At 36.9% G+C, this 17,701-nt stretch overlaps 1 pseudogene across 1 annotated transcript in view; it reads right to left on the reverse strand.

Moving 5' to 3' along the window:
- Nucleotides 1–17,284, reverse strand: part of LOC308240149 (monofunctional C1-tetrahydrofolate synthase, mitochondrial-like) — a 54,255-nt pseudogene extending 36,971 nt beyond the window's left edge. Inside the window, exon 1 of the transcript in view lies at nt 17,159–17,284. The product of the transcript in view is annotated as a monofunctional C1-tetrahydrofolate synthase, mitochondrial-like (transcript). The remainder of the gene's footprint in view (nt 1–17,158) is intronic.
- Nucleotides 17,285–17,701: the final 417 nt, after the last annotated feature.

Below are 17,701 nucleotides of genomic sequence, written 5' to 3' on the forward strand. Positions count from 1 at the left end.
CCACTCCCTATCTAATTGAGACAATGGTAATTGAGGGAACTTCCCCATCTTGTAATCATGTAAATCCTTACTGATATGATAATCCGCTTATTACCTGCTAAAGGGCTATGGGTGTTTCCCAAAGCTGCTTAAGGGTAATGGGTATATCCCATAGCCTCAATAAAAGGGATAGCAAGGCCAGAGCCTAGCGGTAGTCCTCCCACTAGAGGTGGGCTCCCGCCTGGCCCCCCAATATTTCCAAATTAACTCTTTTCTAGTCTTTCTCTTCATTTGTGTGCAGCCTTCTCCAGAACCTGAACCCTGAACTGGAACCCTGAACCACGCGGGATGTGAAAGGGGTTCCCACAAATTTTTTTTCAATAAATTTTTCAAATCGCATATGTTGATATATAAGCGCTTTGATATGTATGCTATTTTGTTGTATTAACAGCAAGCTTCAAAACTTCATATGTCAAATTTTCTGAAGGTGTTAACATCATAGATATTTTTACGCATAAAAATGTCGAATTTCATGCCTTAAAAAGAGCATTTGCGCAGTTTTAATTCATTACTTTGTTTTGAAGAAAAGTGCTGCTGAAAGTTATCGTATACTTCGGGAAGCTTATGGTGAACATGCTCCATCTCAAGATAATTGTGAATGCTGGTTTAAATGCTTTAAAAGTGATGATTTTGATGTGAAAGAAAAAGAATGTTCAGGTCAACCGAAAAAGTTTGAAGACCAACAATTACAAGCATTATTGGATGAAGATGTGTGTCAAACTTGAAAACAACTTGCAGAAAGATTAAACGTTGCTCAGCAAGCAATTTCTGATCATTTAAAAGCAATGGGATCCAAAACCGGTTTGGCTCAGTGGATAGAGCGTCGGCCTGCGGACTGAAGGGTCCCAGGTTCGATTCTGGTCAAGGGCATGTAACTTGGTTGCGGGCACATCCCCAGTGGGAGGTGTGCAAGAGGCAGCTGATCGATGTTTCTCTCTCATCGATGTTTCTAACTCTCTATCCATCTTCCTTCCTCTCTGTAAAAAATCAATAAAATATATTAAAAAAAAATAAAAGCAATGGGAAAGATTTTAAAGGAAGGAAAATGGGTGCCACATCAACTGAATGAAAGACAAATGGAAAACGAAAAGTCATTAGTAAAATGTTGCTTCAACAGCACAAAAGAAAGTCTTTTTTGCATTGAATTGTGACTGGCGATGCAAAGTGGATTTATCTTGAGAGTCCCAAATGCACAAAGTCATGGGTTGATCCAGGTTAACCATCAACATAGACTGCAAGGCCAAATCACTTCGGAAAGAAGACAATGCTCTACTTTAGATGAGATCAGGAAGGTGTGGTGTATTATGAGCTTATAAAACCAGGTGAAACCATTAATACTGATTGCTACCAATAACAAATAATCATTTTGAACCACGCTTTGATTGTGAAATGACCAGAATATGCCAGAAGACACGGCAAAGTAATTTTGCTTCATGATGACGCACCATCACACACTTCAAAACCAGTTAAAGACAACTTAAAAGAGTTTGCCTGGATATAGTTTACCCACCTGTAGTATTCACCAGACCTTGCTCCTTCAGTTTACCACTTGTTCTGATTGATGGCACACACACTTTCTGAACAGCACTTCAAAACATACGAAGAAGTGGGATATTGGGTCTCTGAATGGTTTGCCTCAAAACAAGAAAAGTACTATTGGGATGGTATCCACAAATTACCTGAAAGATGGAGAAAATGTGTAGCTAGCAATGGACATTACTTTGAGTAAAGCACTTTTGATGTTTCTCTTGAAATTATCGTGTTTTCTTTGATTACAAAGTCCACCATTATTAACCGGTACACCTAGTAATCATTAGGCTCAACCAGAGATGCTAGCAGGACAGATAAAAAGTTTTGACTCTTTTATAGTTCCTTCTAAAACTAAATTCTATGACACACACACAGAAAACTACTTCTATTGCACACTCAACAGAAACATAGATATATGTTCACTCAAATAAAGGTATAAGTTTCATTGAAGCACTAGACATACTACTTAAATCTGGAATCAGCCTGGCCAGTGTGGTCCAGTGGTTGAGTGTCAACCCATGCACCAGGAGGTCAGCAGTTCGATTCTTGGTCCAGGCACATGCCCAGATTGCAGGCTCAATCCCCAATAGGGGTTATGCAGTGGGAAGCTGACTGATGTTTGTCTCTCATCGCTGTTTCTGTCCCTCTCTTCCTTTCCCTTCCGTTCTCTGAAATCAATAAAAACATACAAAAAAAAAAAAAAAAAAAAAAACACAAACAAACTGGAATCAACCCAAAATCCATAATGGTAAAAGGAAAAAGTAGCTTTTGATATATTAAAACAATGGGAGTATGAAATTTAAATGAGGAAAAAAAGTATCTCTACACCGAAAATAGAAATGATTTTCACAGTCGTATTATTGACCAAATGATTGCAGAAACAAAAAGGAGTGCTCTGGTATGATTCCACTTCTATACATATTATAAACTAAAAAAAAGTTGCTAGTTTATTTCAAAATTTAGTGAAGAGATAACACTACATCAGAACAAATTTTTCATAATATAGAGAGGGTCCACTTCACACCTTGTTCCAAAGTCCAAAATAAACTTGATACATAATCTGAAAAATTAAAATGAAAAATTATAGACTCATATATTTTATAAATATAGATACAACTTATTAGCAACATAAATCCAGCAATATGCAAACATGTAGAAGTAATAAATCAAATCCATGCTGAGCTTGTCTTTATTTTGAAAAAGTGAATTTAATTTTAAATTAAAAGTCAATAAAATACATCACATTAACAAAATAAAGGTAAAAACATGATGATCTCAATCTATACAGAAAAAAAAACATTTGCTGATAGTCAATAGCAATTCATGATTTAAAATATTATAGCTTACAGGTATCCCTTGATGGTGGAGTCACACAGGGCTGCACTTAATTCTCTCAATACTGGTACCTTACATGTGTGATACATTGCCAAAATGGGTAGCTCACCTAAGCCTTGGATTCACATGTTTTAATTGGGAATCAGGTAAGCATGCAGCATCCACATAACTGACCTCCACTACTCAGATTCCAACCTTTCCTAGAGCAAAACCAGGCATTCCCTATAAATAATATTGTTATTCATAAACTTATCTTGTCAAACTGCTACAGCATTGCTGAAAGCCTCACGCAAACAAAAACACTCATAGGCAGAACATTGCCAGGACTCAAATTATCTCTCACAAGCGAGCCAAGGGCCAATACTTAAAACAGGCTTTCCTTTGGAATCTGCGGAGTTTGAGTTGCCCAGTCTGGCTGAATTAAGTCTTTTCTGTACCTACACTAAGTTTTATTTTATATGATGTGGTTAATATGACCTCTTTGCTGTACATTTCATATTGGGTCAAAAATTCAACACCAGTACAGATTCTTGACACAATAAATTAGAGAGAAACAACTCTCATGTTCTTTCTGATAGTGTCATTGTGGTGACCACGTTTATTAGAGTCACAATGATACCGTTGTAATTAGCTAGTTATTAATAATAGGAAAGGAGCAAATGGAAAGCCAGACATTATAGGCATGGTCCTGCAAAACACTGGGGCGGGGGGAACCACATAAGGAAGATAGACACATGCCTTGTAAAGTTGGGATGACATAGGGAAGGTAATTGCCAGTCAGTCACACCTAGGAACAGAGATGGTTGGCCAGAATGGGCTTGGCCACTGCAAATTCCCAGAAATTTGGGATATATAATCCCCTGAACAAAGTTCATTCTCTTGGTTTCTCTTGGCAGGCTTGGCTAATGGCTCATGCTTTGCTTCCTGGCATTCTCTCATGTAGCCCCCATACACAATGGACTAGTGGATTACAACTAACCTGATGTTGTACTGGACCTGTCTCCAGCATGGAAAAGAAACTCTGGACACTGGCTCTGATTTTATCTTTAATAAAAACCCCAGCTAAAATTCTTCTATGACTGGACTAAGGGAAATGGGACTTTGGAAACTTAGAGATTTAATTCCATGCAAATAAAAATCACTCATTCTCCAGTGCAAGTCTCAGAAAATTTCTTTTTTTGGGATATTGCAAAGACTCTACCCTCATCAGCAACGTGGTGATGAGGCATGTTCCCCTCCATTAACAATTCTTCTGAAATATGTCCCACATTTTCACTTACTCATGAGGTAAACAAAAAGTTTTTGTTTCTGTTTAATTTATATTTTAATTAAGTTCATAGAAATTTGAATTTTTGGAGTAATAGTTATGCCTTCCTGAATCAAGATGTAGCTACAGAGTTTACATCAGTTAAGACTTTAATGTTATAGTTAGAATGTATTTTCTCTCTCTTTTTGAAAAATATATTTGTATTGATTTCAGAGAAGAAGGGAGATGGAGAGAAAGATTGAAACATCAATGATGAGAGAGAAGCATTGATCGGCCGCATCCTGCACACCCCACACTGGGAATGGAGCCCACAACCCAGACATGTGCCCCTACCAGGAATCGAATTGTGACCTTCTGGTTCGTAGGGTGATGCTCAATCACTGAGCCACACAGGCTGGGCTAGAGTGTATTCTCTTGAGGCAAAGTGAATATTTTCAAATATTGGCTCCTAAAATTACTCTATCTGAAATATTTTTCAACTCCAATAATCTCTCTGTGTCTGTTTATTTATAAATTAGAGTAGTAATATGGATCCTCCTGAGGTTGTTTCAAGAATTAAATTATATACATTTGAAATGCTTAGAATAATGCTTAGCACATAAAAAGCCCACAAAACATATTTGCTAGATTTGGGGCCAGAAAAGCAGTCCAGATTTTGTAGTACAAGTCACTGAATATACCAGAAACAACTATTTTTAAATTAATCCTATATAATAAAAGAGTAATATGCAAATTAACCATCACTCCAGTACACCCACAAGCCATGCCCACAAGCTAATCAGGAGCGAATATGCAAATAAACCCAACCAAGATGGCTACGGCCACAGAGAGCAGGAGGGAGGCTTGGGTATCCCTGGCAATGGAGGAAGCCAAGCTTTCCGCCTGCCCTTGCTGGCCTAGGCCTCCACTCAAGGCTACAAAGTTTCAATTATAGAAGATACATAAATCCCCCCAAAAATGGCTGCCTCCATGGAGCAAGCAGAAGGCTTGGCTCCGCTCCAGGCTACAAAGTTTCAATTGTAGAAGATAAATAAACCCCAGATACCAGGGCCTCCACTTGGGTCACCAGGGGACGTGGCCGGCCTGCAAACCACCACAGGCCCCTCGCCCAGGCTGCCCCATGCCCCAAGGGAACCCCCACCCTGATCCAGGACACCCTTCAGGGCAAACCAGCTGGCCCCCACCTATGCACCAGACCTCTATCCTATCTAATAAAAGAATAATATGCAGATTGACCATCACTCCAACACACAAGATGGCTGCCCTCACGTGGTCAAAGATCCTGCCCCCATGTGGACACAAGATGGCCACCACAAGATGGCCAGCAAGGGAGGGCAGTTGGGAGGAACCAGGCCTGCAGGGGACGGCAGTTAGGGGTGACCAAGCTGGCAGAGGGGAAGTTGGGGGTGACCAGGCCTGCAGGGAAGGGCAGTTAGGGGTGACCAGGCCTGCAGGGGAGTGCAGTTAGGGGCAAACAGGCTGGCAGGGGAGTGATTAGGGGGTGATCAGGCTGGCAGGCAGAAGCGGTTAGGGGCAATCAGGAAGGCAGGCAGGTGAGCAGTTGGGAGCCAGCAGTCCTGGATTGTGAGAGGGATGTTGGACATCCCTCAAGGGGTCCCAGATTGGAGAGGGTGCAGGCTGGGCTGAGGGACACCCCCCTCCCCTGTGCACGAATTTCGTGCACTGGACCTCTAGTTTAAAATAATTTGGTTAAACACATTTTTGAAAATATGGCACTCAAAATTAAATTTCAATTTCAAACAATTTAGAATTCAATGTTAACACACATATATTTGTATTACTTTGATCACAGTTTGTTAAATTTTTTCTTAGTGTGACTATTTAAAGGCTAACAAAAATGTGTCTTTGTTATATATACAAAATAAGGCATTTCATACTAAATGTATAAGCTGTGACAACATTTTCTCCAGATGTAAAAATTATGAATAAACCACAGAGAAATTAAATGCACTGAATAAATATTAGATAATTTAAAAGTTGTTTTCTTTTTGTTTTTGTTGTTAACCCTTACCTTAGGATATTTTTTCATTGATTTTTTTTTTTTTTAGAGAGAGTGAAAAGGAGGGGGAGAGACAGAGAGAGAGAAACATCAATGTGAGAGAGACACATTGATTGGTTGCCTCCCACATGCACCTGGACCAGGGCCAGGGATCCTGTCCTGCAACCAAGGTACATGCCCTTGACCGAGTTGAACCCAGGACCCTTCAGTCTGCAGGTTGATGCTCTATCCACTGAGCCAAACTGGCTAGGGCAAGGTTTAATTTTAAAAGCTACATAGAAAGTTGATGGATGACAAATTGCATTATCTTAGATAAAGTCTAGAAATAACACTTTGAAGCTATAGAATGCAGTTTCACTTACCAGTGCTAACAGACATGTGGCCCACTGAGGACATTTATCTGGCCCGCCGGGTGCCGCTGCCTGTCCTGCTTAGCAGCTGACTCGTCCCGGGCCCGCAGTGCGCATAGGAATTTGTTCATAGTTTTTTTTTTAAACTATAGTCCAGCCCTCCAACAGTCTGAGGGACAGTGAACTGGCCCCCTGTTTAAAAAGTTTGAGGACCCCTGCGAGTGCTAATAAGTTCAACTAACCCTATTACAAAGATATAAAGATAGATCTTAACCAAGGGTGAATATCGGAGAGGGTAAAAGGATGGATCTATAAATGCACAAAAATATAAAGGTTTTATTCTATATCCAGTAGTCAAATGTCAGCATTTCTATTGAATTAAATCTAGCAGTGGATAAGTTCGAATGGCCATTGTAGAATAGGTTGAAGAATTATTAATGCAAAAATTAATGTTTATCCATTCTCATTCAACCATGGTTCAACCAGTTAACTGATGATTTCAAGGGTTAGATAGTTGATCATCACTTTTTGTCCTTCAGATGAAAGTATATTGGGGTTTCAAAAGTTGAATTGTTGCAAATTGTTTTTTATATTTTTCAATATTTTAGTGTTTGTTTTTTCTCTGTAGAGATACACCAATTCTAGTACACACAGCATAACTTCTACAGAGGTTGTTCTTAGTATACTGTTCTGGGTACTCATAAATTTTCCTTTCTTCATCCTCTCCATATAATTTTAAATTTTTATATTTCATCAGCTACTAATATCTCACATCAACCTTGCATTTTAAAATACACCAGATTCAAACCTTAATAGTGCCTACAATTGAGGTACATGGACAAATGGATGTTCAAAAAGTAAGCTAAGGCAGAAGAGGTTAATGGATTATTATGACGTTATTTTACAAAGACTGAAAACCACCTGCATTGGGATTTATCCAGGTGCTTGTTTATTATGAATATTCCTGGGTTTTGCCTCAGGCTTACTTTTTCTGCATCTCTGAGGTTGTGGACTAGGAATGTTCATTTTAACAAGCTTCTCAGTAAGTTTAAATCATATTTGACATTGAAAATAATTGAATTATGTTTATTAATCTACATAAATATGTGGAGAAATTTTTATTTCTACCAAAACCTATCTGCCTCCCTCCCGTGTTAAAATGTACTATATTAATACTGTCCTCTTAAATGGATATCACAGTAAAGTAATTATTTTCAAATATATTATTTAATTTATCTTCATTTTAATTTTGTTATTAGATACTGATATTATCAATAAGGAAACTGAGACTTAGGGAAGATCACAATTCCTACAAAATCACAAAGATGATATAGTAGACCTTGAAACTGATCTTAGTTTAACCTAAATCCAAGGATTTTGCTTTTGTATTATAGTTGCCTCTGTTCTTGAATAGGTTTGTAAACCCAGAAAGCACATCTCTGACAAAAGAAATGTGTTTTGAGTATTGACCATGGGCCTCTTTTCCCAAAGACCTCTTCCTTATTCACTCACCTCTATGAAATACCAAGTTACGTACTCATTTTGGTTATGGAACAATAACATCTTGCTAAAAATAAAATGTTACCTAGGAAAGCTATACCATTCAATTGGCATTGCCCATTATCACTTTAGCTATGTATATTTAATAAGGTTAGCTACTGTCCCATAATAGGTTCTTAAATGAATAGGGTAAGGGCAGGTAAGTATCTACAAAATTAAAGAGATAAAGAGCTGGAGCATAAAGTATTCACTAATGTTGAAAACTCAGGCAAAGTATAGTGTGGTATTGATCCCCACTTGCCACAATTACATCTTATATCAATCAGCCATAAAGCCACCAAGAAATACAACAAAAAATGTATTGCTCACATGTCCAGCTTCACCTGGAAGTAAGCTATGAAACTCTATCTTGACTGGGCTTTCTCACATATCAATGGGTCAGTAGGCTGTTGGATAATCTAGGCTGGCATTTATTGGGTGACTGAGGTAATTGGGCTCTGCCCCATGTGTTTTTATGACAAGCTTGAGCTTGCTTTCTTAATGACAAAGATGTAAGAAAAAGTTGAAACTCAATTTTACAACTGCTTTTTTATGCAACTTATCTTCCAATGCCCCTTTATCCAAAGCAAGTAATGTGCCAAGTAAGCATTTGACATGATGCAACATCTATTTATTATTAAAACACTCAATAAAATGGGTATAGAAGGAAGGTACCTCAACATAATAAAGGCCATATATGACAAAAACCTCAGCAAATATCATGATCAATACTGAAAAACTGAAAGCTTTTCCTCTAAGATCAGGAGCAAGACAAGGTTGCCACTCTCACCACTCTTATTCAAAATAGTGCTGGAATTCCTAGCCAGAGCAATCAGGCAAGAGAAATAAATAAATGATATCTGAATTGGGAATGAAGAGCTAAAACTGTGACATTTGGCAGATGACATGAGTCCTAATATAGAAAACGCTAAAGATTCCACCAAAAACTATTAGAAACAAGAAACATTCCATTAAAGTTGCAGGACACAAAATCCATGAGTAAAAACGTAGTGTATGCCTATATACTAACAATAAACTTTAATTAAAAGAAAACACACACACACACACACACACACACACACACACAATTCCTTTGTAATTGCAACAAAACAATAAAATACCTGATTAAAAATTTAATAAAGGATGTGAAGGATCTATGAATTGAACTATGGCCTCCAAGAGTTTCTCAATGTTATACTATTCACATTCAGCCTGTAGCAACTTGTTAAAATTACTATTTAAATGTTATAGGTTCATGGCTCCAGCAGCTTCTGCTTTAGGTAGGCATTTCTTGGTTGCTATAACTCTCTGGATGTGTTCCTATTTACAGATTTGGGGAGGTAATTACCCTGTGATGTCAGTTTTCTGCTGGTTAATGTCACTGATTTTTACTTTCTCTTAAGTTTTGTAGTTTAGGAACTAGAGTGATCACTTAAAGTTATTTGCATAGTGAAGCTGAAACTGGAAGTATGGTTTATGTTTTTTTGCAATGGTTGGTTAGTTGTTTTTATGTTGTTTTTATTTGTTTATTGATTAAGGTATTACATATGTATCCTTATCCCCTCAGTACCCCCTATGCCCCCACTCATGCCCTCACCCCCCTGGCGTCTGTGTCCATTGGTTAGGCTTATATGCATGCATACAAGTCCTTCGGTTGATATCTCCCTCTTACCCCCACCATTCCCTACCTTTCCTCTAAGGTTTGAGCATCTGATCCATGCTTCTCTGTCCCTGGATCTGTTTTTGTTCATCAGTTTATGTTGTTCATTATATTCCATAAATGAGTGAGATCATGTGGTATTTTTCTTTCTCTGATTGGCTTATTTCACTTAGCATAATGCTCTCCAGTTCCATCCATGCTGCAAATGGTAAGAATTCCTTGTTCTTTATAGCAGCATAGTATTCTGTTGTGTAGATATACCACTGTTTTTTAATCCACTCATCTGCTGATGGGCACTTAGTCTGTTTCCAAATGTTAGCTATGGTGATTTATGCCTCTATAAACATAGTGGTGCATATATCCTTTCTGATTGGTGTTTCTAGTTTCTTGGGATATATTCCTAGAAGTGGGATTACTGGGTCAAATGGGAGTTCCATTTTTAGTTTTTTGAGGAAACTCCATACTGTTCTCCACAGTAGCTGCACTAATCTGCATTCCCACCAGCAGTGCACGAGGGTTTTTTTTTTTCTCTGTATGCTCACCAGGACTTGTCGTTTGTTGATTTGTTGGTGATAGCCATTCAGACAGGTGTGAGATGGTACTGCATTGTCATTTTGATTTTCATCTCTTAGATAATTAGTGACTTAGAGCATGTTTGCATATGTCTCTTGGCCTTCGTTCTGTCTTCTATCAAAAAGTATCTATTTAGGTCCATTACCCATTTTTTGATTGGGTTGTTTATCTTCCTTTTGTTAAATTGTATGAGTTCCCTGTAAATGGTGGAGATTAAACCCTTATCATCGATATCATTTGCAAATATGTTCTCCCATACAGTGGACTTTCTTGTTGTTTTGTTGATGGTTTCTTTTGCTGTGTAAAAGCTTTTTACTTTGACGTAGTCACATTTGTTTATTTTCTCTTTTCACTAGGAGTGGTATCGCTGAAGAAATTGCTTCAGCATATGTCTGAGATTTGCTACCTGTTGATTCCCCTAATATTTTTATGGTTTCCTGTCTTATGTTTAAGTCTTTTATTCATTTTGAGTTTATTTTTTTGTATGGTGTAAGTTGGTGGTCTAGTTTCATTGTTTTGCAAATATCTGTCCAATTTTCCCAACACCATTTATTGAAGAGACTGTCTTGACTCCATTGTGTGTTCATGCCTCCTTTGTCGAATATTAATTGAGCATAGTGGTTTTGGTTGATTTCAGGGTACTCTATTCTATTCCATTAATCTATATGTCTGTTCTTGTGCCAGTACCAGGCAGTTTTGAGAACAGTGGCTCTGTAATACAGCTTAATAACTGGTATTGAGATCCCAGCCATTTTCTTCTTCTTTCTCAGGATTGCTGCAGCTATTAGGTGTCTTTTTTATTCCAGATGAACTTTTGGAAAGTTTGTTCTAGGTCTGTGAAATATGCCGTTGGTATTTTAATGGGGAGTGCATTGAATCTATAGATTGTTTTTGGTAGTGTGGACATTTTAATGATGTTGTTTCTACCAATCCATAAACACGATATGTCCTTCCATCTGTTTATGTCTTCCTCTGTCTCTTTTTTCAGTGTCATGTAGTTTTCCCCGTACAGGTCTTTTACCTCCTTGGTTAAGTTTATGCCTAGGTATCTTAATTTTTTTGGTGCGATGGTAAATGGGATTTTTTTTAAAATCTCTCTTTCTGTAAGTTCACTTTTGGTGTATAGAAATACCATAGATTTCTTGGCATTAATTTTGTATCCTGCTACATTGCCGAATTCATTTATTAAGTATAATACTTTTTTTGATGGAGTCTTAGGGTTTTCTATGTACAGTATCATGTCATCTGCAAATAAAGATAGCATTACTTCTCCTTTTCAAATTTGAATGCCTTTTATTTCATCTTCTTGTCTCATGACAATGGCTAGTACTTCCAGTGCTATGTTGAACAGGAGTGGAGAAAGTGGGCATCCCTGTCTTGTTCCTGTTCTTAGGGGAAATGGTTTTAGTTTTTGCCCATTGAGTATGATGTTAGCTGTCAGTTTGTCATATATGGCTTTTATTATGTTGAGGTATGATCCTTCTATTCCCATGTTGCAGAGAGTTTTTATGAAGAAAGGGTGTTGAATTTTGTCAAATGCTTTTTCTGCATCAATTGATCTGACTATATGATTTTTTATCTTTCAATTTGTTTATGTGGTGTATCAGGTTTATTGTTTTTCAGATATTGTACCATCCTTGCATCCCCGGGATAAATCCTACTTGGTCATGGTGTATGATCTTTATGAAGTAATGCTGAATTCAATTTGCTAGAATTTTTTTGAGGATTTTGGCATCTATATTCAAGAGGTTTATTGGCCTGTAATTCTCTCATTTTGTTGTCTATATCTAGTTTTGGCATTTGGGTGATATTGGCTTCATAGAATGATCTTGGAAGTGTTCCTTCTTCTTGAATTTTTTGGAATAGTCTGAGGAGGATAGATTTTAGTTCTTCTTTGAAGGTTTGGTAAAACTCCCCTGTGAAGCCATCTGGCCCTGGGCTTTTGTTTGCTGAAAGCTTTTGAAGGACTGCTTCAAAACCTTCCATAGTTATCAGCCTATTGATATTTTTAGAGTCTTACTCATTTAGTTTTGGAAAGTTGTATTTTTCTAGGAATATGTCTGTTTCTTCCATGTTGTCTAGTTTGTTGGAATCGAGTTGTTCATAGTATTTTTTAACAATCCTTTGTATTTCTGTGAGGTCTGTTGTTATTTCACCTCTTTCATTTCTCATTTTTTTTATTTGGATTCTCTCTTTCCTTCTTGGTGAGCCTGGCTAGAGGTTCATCAATCTTGTTTATCCTTTCAAAGAACCAGCTCTTGGTTTCATTGATATATTTTTTTTCTCTATGTCATTTATTTCTGCTCTGATCTTTATTATCTCCTTCCTTCTGCTCACTCTGGGCTTTTCTTGTTGCTCCCTAATACTTTAAGTTATAGGGTTAAATGATTTACTACCGTTTTTTCTTGTTTTTTTGAGGTAGGCCTGTGGAGCTATAATCTTCCCTCACAGGACTACTTTCACTGTGTCCCATAGATTTTGGATTGTTGTGTTTTTATTGTCATTAGATCCTGGATGTTTTTAATTTCTTCTTTAATGTCTTTGCTAACCCAGTCATTGTTTAATGTCATGCTATTCAGCTTCTAAGTTTGAATTTTTGTATTGTTTTTATTGTAGTTTATTTCTAATATTATGCCATTGTGGTCTGAGAAAATGCTTGATATGATTTCAATCTCCTTAAATTTGGGGACACTTTGCTTGTGACCCAATATGTGGTCTATTTTTGTAAATGTCCTATGTGCACTTTAGAAGAACGTTTATTCCATAGCTTTGGGGTGAAATGTTCTGAAGATGTCAATTAAGTCCATCTGATCTAGTGAGTCATTTAGGATTACTGTTTCTTTGCTGATTTTTTGTCTAGAGGATTTATCCAGTGATGTCAGTGGGGTAGTAAAGTCCCCTACTATGATTGTACTAGAGGCCTGGTGCATGAAATTCGTGCACTGGGGGGGTGTCCCTCAGTCCAACCTGCACCCTCTCTGATCTGGGACCCATCAGGGGATGTCTGATTGCATGTTTAGGCCCGATCCCACAGGGATCACACAGTGGCCCGGTGCATGAAATTCGTGTGCATTAAAAGGGAATTAATTAGAGGAAATATGTTAATATTGCTATTTGCCCTTTCTCTATAATAGAAGTATGAGAGATGAAAGGAAATGAGTAAAATGTATATGAAAATAATATATTAATTTATTAATAAACGAAAACAAAATAATATAAGAACAACAAAGACATATAAAAATAACAAAAACGTCATATGAAAACAGCAAAAATATGATATAAAAACAACATTGATGCAAACAATGACTGATAAACTGATTAAACTTATTCTAATATCTCCCTGTATACCACATTAAGAGTGAAAACACTTTCAGAGTGCTTGACTAATTTCCCTTGGGATGAAGTATTTACAATTTTAACTTTAATGTCACACGCAAATCAAACTCAAGAGAAAGCAACATATAACTGACCATGTGCGAAAACGGGTTCAGGTTGGAATATTCCTACTCTGTCTAGAGTTTGTCCTTGTGATTTATTAATAGTCATCGCAAATGCTGGCATCATGGGAAACTGTCGTCGAATTAATTTAAATGGGAGGCCAGTGTCAGATGGGGACAAATCAATTCTTGGAATCAGAACAACCTCTCCCTCTGCAGATCCTGTTAGTACTTCAGCTTTGATTATGTTAGGTCGCAATCTTTTGATAATAAATCTGGTACCATTACAAAGACCCCATTTACTATTAAGATTTCTCAATAGCATGATGATTGCACCGACTTTTAATTTTAATTTATGACACTGCATTCCCAAAGGAGTAATACTATTAAGAAATTCAATGGGAAAATTTTCCTTTTCAGCATCATCTGTTGAGTCAATGGAATCATCACTCAAATAGGTGTGAAAATCTCCATGGAGTATATCTAAAATTTCTTCATTTAATTTCTGAACATGCTCATTTTTTGGACAAAGAATTGCACGTTTAGATATATTTTTAATATTACCTATAGATATACTATTTCCAAAGATAGTTTCAATAACAGATCCGTTACAAATCATTTCCTGGGGGATTTCAATAATATCCATTCCTAAATAGAAACTGCTATCAAGTTTTCCATCTCCAAGTTTTACTAACCATTCGCTATAAGCAGAATCCTCTGATCTCATATTTGTTTTAAGAGACAACTGTCTGAAACATCCCCAAACATCACAGTACTTTAAACTCGTTTGTACTATGGCCGATCGCATAGCATGTGGCACAATACTGAGACATTGTCAAAAATCCCCTCCGAGAAGGAGAACTTTCCCACCAAACGCAACATTCAAATTCTTAATTTCTCTTAGTAATCTGTCTATGGTATTTATAGCATGACTGGATGCCATGGTGCATTCATCAATAATAAGAAGTTGGGCCTTTTTAATGGTTTTAGCAACTTCGCTCTTTATATCGAGTCTAGAAATTGAAGTCTCATTTAATGGAATTGGTAATTTATATTGGGAATGAAAGGTTCTTCCACCAAGAAGTAAATTTGCAGCAATTCCTGTAGATGCTGTGGGTAAAACAATACCACCACGACCTCTAATATAATGTATTAAAACTTTTACATATATGTTTTTCCACTACCACCTGGACCATCCAAGAAAAAGCATTTGGGGTGTACAGTTTGATCTTCGATGGCTGAAGTTATAGTTTGAAAGGCTGCCAACTGTTCATCATTCAGAGAATTTATCAAAACCTCTGCCTGTTGTCGCTCATACGATTCATCAAATGTATTTGCATTCATTAATAAAGGATAGTCCGGAAATTTGAAATGTGAACATTTCATTCCATGCAATGTGAATACCTCCTGAATTTCGTTAAGGGCATGCATTTCATAGTTCACACAGGCACCTTCTCTTCGGTGCAATTTCCAACAGAAATCTTCAATAAAATGAGATTTAATCTCATCCCATAATTTGTCTGCAGCAGAAGGACATCCAAACACACATATGTAAGCAAAAAGTTGCCGTAGTTGTTTGGGCATATTAAGGATGATTGCATCATGAATCGTATCTTTCCAGATAGTGTCGTCAAGTAATAATCCTCGGTGTTTAGCAGCTTCATGAAATGTATCATAAGTTACACCTCCTACAGTTCGCAGATCCTCAAAACTTATCGCACATTTTATATGCAGAAGCAAAAGTCTAAAGTAAAATCATTCTGGTTCTCTAAAGCTGACAGTGAACAGTCTACCTAATATTTTATTCCCACCCTTTTGGCGTTTTGCCCACAACGAATTATTAAACACATAATGCTGTGGAATCTCCCAATAATAATAATTAAGTGCGTTAGAATCTTCTCTATTCAATAAGAACCAAGCCATCAAAGTTGAGTTATGCCTTTTAGCCCTATCTAAAACTTCAGCAAAATCATCAGTATGAAAATACAAATTTTGATCGTTTGGCAAATGAGTAGCTAATCTTGTGATTGCATGAGATTGGTCATGCATTCGCATTGCAAAAAGTCTCCAAACAGCCTCAGGAACGCTCACATACCTGGAGTCAATGAAGTCTTGTACTTCATCAAGATTGATAATATTTTTTTTAGAAATTTGAATATTTACACAATCATGCCCTTTATAGATGTATTTAAATAAATATGTCACACTTTTAATTGATGCACAGACTTCAACATTTATATGACAGTTATATTTAAGGCACAAATATGGGTTATAAGGGAAAATCCAAGTGTTATCGACAACTTTATTTCCAATAGACATAGTGCTACCAGATCTTCGTTTATATTTGGGATATCCATCAATATTTCCAATGGTCACATTTTGAAATTCTTTTGGATATCCCTTTGAACATTTTCCATTTTCCATACATGGACTATTTGGATTTTTTATTCCACATGGTCCATGTACCATATTTGATTTTACAACTTGAAAAAGTCGAGGATACTGGTCTTCATCCGGAATTTCTGCCTTAACTATACGGTCAATGTCATCTTCTGTTCGTAATTTGGACTCACTATCTAATATCAATAATATGTGAGCATGATGCAGTCCACGTTTCTGAAATTCAATGACATGAATTTTAGCTATTACTTTGCCAAATAAATGGAACTTACATATATCATTTAAAAGAGCATTCAGCTTAATATTAAAAACTCTGGCTACCAAGTCAGGACTGTTTTCAACTTTTTGCCAGCGTTGTAAATTGTTTGTAATATCTGCCCATTTTGGGTTGCATGTCATGGTTATGAATAAATCGGGCTTGCCATACTTTGTTACAATTGCCATAGCATCCTGATATCGCTGCTGCATATTTCTGGGACTACCCTCAAAAGATGATGGAAGTATTATCATTTTACCAATCGGCACATTGTCATTTTCAGATCTAGATGTGAGATAATCCATCAAATCACTATATTTTTCAACTCTTAATTTAGATTGGTTTGATTTAATGAAATTTATCCGATTGGCCTCCATTTTTGAATATGAATCCACAATAAACTGTTGAGTTAACTTTCCTGCATTTAAAATATGATTGAACGTGTCCCTCACAGAGAGATGAAATCCATAATACTGCATTTGTGTGACTCGTGTCCTTACATTTTGTCTAGTATTATTGTTGAGTACACTGCTGTCTCTGAGTCTTAATGCGATATCTGTTCCCCAGCCTTTTTCACCATATGGAAAAAGAATAGGATACGTCATTGCATCTAATGTAGGAAACAGGATACTGATTTGTTTCATTTTAGTGGCATTTGGATTATTGTGATCTGGTTTACAGTGAATGACCAAGTCCCTTTCAAAAGGAGGTTCTCCATCTTCATTTCTGAATATGACAGCAACTTCAGTTACACGGGGAGAATTATATCTCCCTGGGTCACTATTACCATCGTATTTAATCACCATAGTTACTTCCGTGGGAGCTATACCTTTTGCTGCTGCTTCAGATTCTGCTTCTTTTTCTACCTCATGTAACATCTTGTACGATTTTGTTAATTCATTTATTTCATGCATGAGGTTGTTGATGTTGATCATGAGTCTTTCTGAGCAGCCCTGGTTTTCTGGCATTGCTAATCTTTTACTTGTCGCTTCGGCTGTATCCAAAATATAGAGTTGAGCAAACTTCCGAGAAACACCATCTGAAGGATGTAAAGTTCCAGTATGGTTATAAACTTGTCCATGTATTCTAAAACAGTATGGCCCATATCCTGATGGAGATGAAATATTTGCACCCATGGAAGCAAAAGCAAAAGAACTATTTATGGAACGAATATTTTCCATGAAATTTTTACTGTCTTTTTAAATATGCTGGGTATTCTGGAAAATGTATATCATTTGGACAGACTTTACCTTTGCTACAACATCGAGTAAATTTTCCATCAGATGGTTTTTCAT

Source organism: Plecotus auritus (genome assembly GCF_963455305.1).
Source record: "Plecotus auritus genome assembly, chromosome: X".
NCBI classification, from domain to species: domain Eukaryota; kingdom Metazoa; phylum Chordata; class Mammalia; order Chiroptera; family Vespertilionidae; genus Plecotus; species Plecotus auritus.